The following is a 4,461-nucleotide window of genomic DNA, read 5'->3' as shown; positions in this document are numbered from 1 at the left end:
TTAACGTTGCAGATAAGCGATAAGGTCCGATAACACCACAAGGGGAGTTATTCCTGAATAGCGAACTTTCTCCTGGCGGGCCTCTGCCCTGTTAGTGCGAGCAATTGGCTCACAAAGTACAACGGTAAAACTGACTAACGCTATACACGGTGTCCCGACTATAGGCAACTGGTTGCCTAACGGCTCGTTCTTCCGGTCACAGCGTCTTCGTTATAAAAGTTTTTACGGACTGAGCCTTAGTCTGTGATGTATTAACACCATAATCAATCGACATGATGGGTGGCGGGTGCGCTGCTGCTGTGGTTCCGCTGTGTTGCATGTTGTGTTTCGCGCGGCGGCCGCGCGGCCGTCCGTGTTGCCCTGTTGTGTGTGCTGCTGCTGCGCGTGTTTGGATGCTGATGTCGTGTGGTGTGTCGTGTGTGTGTGTGTGTGTGCTCCGTGTGTGCATGTGTGCGCGCGTTGCTGTACCTGCTCGTGGGTCCGTGTGTGCATGTGCGCGCGCGCTGCGCGCGCGTGTCCTGTGTGTGTGTGTGTGTGTGTGTAGTCCGTTGTGTGCAATGTGTGCGCGCGTGTGTACCTTGTGTGTCCGTGTTGTGCATGTGCGCGCGCGCGTGTGTACCTGGTGTCGTGATCGTGTGCTTGCATGTGCGCCGCAGCCGCGTGTTACCTGTGTGGCCCGTGTGCATGTCGCGCGCCGCGTGTGTACCTGTGTGTCCGTGTGTGCATCGTGCCGCGCGCGTGCTGTACCTGTGTGTGTCCGTGTGTCTAGCTGCGCGACCTCGAGCGCGTGTACCTGTGTGCCGTGTTCCCGTTCGCACCTGTGCGCGCGCGTGTCGTACCTCGGTGTGTCCGTGTGTGCCATGTGCGCAGCAGGTTCGTGACCTGTGTGTTGCCGTGTGTGCATCGTGCGCGCAGCGCGGTGCCTACCTGTGTGGGCCCGTGTGGTGCATGGCTGTGTGTCCGTGTGTGCATGTGTGCCGCCCTGTGCGCATGCAGTCTCCGCCCTGCTCTACTATCCCATCACCTACTATCATAACAGGATCGAGTGAGTAAGAACAAATTTGTTTTTATTCATCCTGATAACATTTGCTCACACTCTCACGCGCCCTCTCACTATGCCTATACATGAAAAAAAACTCAGTACCGGGGACCCCGACCACGGAAAATATAGCGACACAAAGACGCTGCAGTGGCAAAACAATCACCAAGCTATCGCACCTCAGCATAAAGGAGTATTTTAACGTATTTTAACCGACGGAGCGCGCGCCAGTAACGCGCTGGTACAGATTCTGAGCGCTCAACTTCCATCGCTCTGTTTTTCTTCACACTCTTCTCCTCTCTACCTCTCTTTCTCTCTCTCTCTCTTCTCTTCTCTCGCTGTCCCTCTTCTCTCGTCTCCTCCTCTTTCTCTTCTTCGCTCTCTCCTCTCTCTCTCTCTCTCCTCTCTTTCTTTCTCTTTCTCTCTCTCTTTCTCACTCTCTCCCGCCCACCGTAATTAGCAAGTAACGTATCACCGCACATACTCGCATAACCTGTTGCCAGAGCGAGCTCCAGTTTTCATCGGACCCCCTTCCCACACAACACACCGCACACACACACGCCACACACACCCCACACACACACAGCACACACAACACCACACCCACACCACAAACAGGCCCACACCCACACAACACCACACCACGCACACACGCACACACGCACACACGCACACACACATACACGCACACACACGCACACACCACACGCACACAAAACTCTCACAAAGACTCACTTGAGTGTCACGCTAGCATTAGGTGCAGTGACACAGCTCTATTTGCAGTAGACTCGGGAAGTGATCATCTGCAAAGGCTGCGCGAAGGCGCCTTTATTTATTTACATTTTTTAAGTTCCGTGATTTATGACGGTACGCTTGTGTAAATGAATTCGTCATCAGTGAAATATGCTTTGGTCGGATGCAATGCTTTGATACCCGGCGTTTGCGATCACTCTCATGTGTACTGATTGATCCCTTTGATGTGAAGGTAATTATTTTCCAACGCTTCCCACGCTTAAAACCGGACTAACGCCAGCCATCCGCCATTATGTTACATGCTTTACTGTAATTTATGAATGATGCTCAAGTAAGCTGTATGCATGGGCGTGAATGCCATGGTGACACGGAGGACACGCCCTCCCCCCGGCCCCCACTTTTCGAAGGGTGGGGACACAATATCAAATGCCCCCCCAGGTACTTGTAATATGTAAGGCTAGTACGCGCGCGCTCGCTAGCTCTCCAGTAGCTATTGATATCTGTGGTAGATATGTACATTCGTATATGTATTATATTATATACATATCGTAGGATATTACGTACTATTATTTAGGTCGTACTGCACGCCTGAAACGGTGCTCGCGCATGCGCAATATCTCCCGAAAAGAAGAATATTTTGCAAAAAATATAAATTTAAAATGAAGAGGAGTCATCCTAGCATAAATTGAGATGACAAAATTCTATCAGTAGACCTCAATTCAGAAATAGGAAGCAAACCTTGCATGTAAGGTCCTCGTTGCATATACAAGTCAGTATAACCTAAATACGCTACTGTTTTAGCGCATGCGCAATATCTCACCAGAGGAGTTAGATTTTGTGATTAAAAGTGCATTTAGTATGATCAGGGGGTATCTCGGCAGAGGTTTCAGTAATAAATTATTATCAGTAGACCTGTGTTTATAACCACGAGAGCGCCCTAGCCTGTAGGGTGCAAAACTGCTACTTCATCCACTCCCGCCCTTTCCCTTGTTTCCCTTCTCGCACGCTCAGCATCCTTCTTCTTCCACCGCCTCTCAGCTATCTTCACTGTCGCCTTCCTTCAGTCTCCCAGCCCTCTCTACCTGAGCAAGCTATATTAGGTATTTTTCATTAGGCCGTCCTGCACGCCTGAAACGGTGCTCGCGCATACGCAATATCTCCCGAGATGACTCATATTTTGCAAAAATTATGAATTTCTAATGAAGAGGGGGGTTATTCTAGCATAGATTTTTACGATGACATTTTTATCAGTAGACCTCAGTTCAGAAATAGGAAGCAGACATTGCATGTAAGGTCTCCGCTGCATATACCAGTCACTAGTTAACATGGCTACTTTCCTATTTTAGCGCATGCGCAATATCTCACCAGAGGAGTTAGATTTTGGGTTAATATGCATTTAGTATGGTCAGGGGGTATCTCAGCAGAGGTTTCTGTAATAAATTCTTATCAGTAGACTTGTGCTTATAATTAGGAGAGCTTATAACTAGCCTGTAGGGTGCCAAACTCCTATTTCATCCCCACCAGCCCTTTTTCTTGTATCCCTTGTCGCACGCTCAGGCTCCTCCCTCTTCCGCCGCCCCTCAGCTATTTTCCCTACTGTCTTTCTTCCGTCTCCCACCCCTCTCTCCCGCAGCAAGCTAAATTACGTACTTTTATTTAGGCCGTACTGCAAGCCTGAAACGGTGCTCGCGCATGCGCAATATCTCCCGAGAAGCAGAATATACTGCAAAAATTATGAATTTAAAATGAAGAGGGGTCATCGTAGCATAGATTTATATGATAAAATTTCATCAGTAGAACTCAATTCAGAAACAGGAAGCAGACCTTGCATGTAATGTCCCCGCTGCATATACTAGTCAGTGTATAACCTGAATACGCTACTGTTTTAGCGCATGCGCAATATCTCATCAGAGGAGTTAGATTTTGGGATTAAAATGCATTTAGTATGGTCAGGGGGTATCTCAGCAGAGGTTTCTGTAATAAATTCTTATCGGTAGACTTGTGCGTATAATTAGAACAGCGCCCTAGCCTGTATAGGGTGCAAAACTCCTACTTCATCTACGCCCGCTCTTTCCCTTGTCTCCCTTCTCGCACGCTCAGCCTCGTCCTTCTTCCACCGCACCTCAGCTATCTCCCCTGCCGAATTCCTTCAGTCTCCCACCCCTCTCTTCCTCAGCAAGCTATATTTGCGTACTTTTCCTTTGGCCGTACTGCACGTCTGAAACGGTACTCGCGCATGCGCAATATCTCCCGAGAAAAATAATATTTTGCAAACATTATGAATTTAAAATGAAGAGGGGTTATCCTAGCATAGATGTATATGATGAAATTTTATCAGTATACCTCACTCCAGAAATAGAAAGCAAACCTTGCATGTAAGGTACCCGCTGCATATACCATTCCGTACATAACCTGGCTACGTTACTGTTTTAGCCCATGCGCAATATCTCACCAGAGGAGTTTTATTTTGTGATGAAAATGCATTTAGTTTGGTCAGGGGGTATCTCAGCATCGATTTCTGTAATAAATCCTTATCGTTAGACCTGCATATTGGGGTGGGTCCGAAGTGAAATGTTGCAAAATGCATTGCTATTGTCAAAAGTGTATTCTCCTTTATATTGACTCTTGTTTCAAGCTGTACTGCATATTCAGCTGGACTGAACATCCCC

Source organism: Priapulus caudatus, unplaced genomic scaffold (genome assembly GCF_000485595.1).
Source record: "Priapulus caudatus unplaced genomic scaffold, Priapulus_caudatus-5.0.1 Scaffold213, whole genome shotgun sequence".
Taxonomy (NCBI): Eukaryota; Metazoa; Priapulida; class Priapulimorpha; order Priapulimorphida; family Priapulidae; genus Priapulus; species Priapulus caudatus.
Note: the sequence above shows the minus strand (reverse complement) of the source record.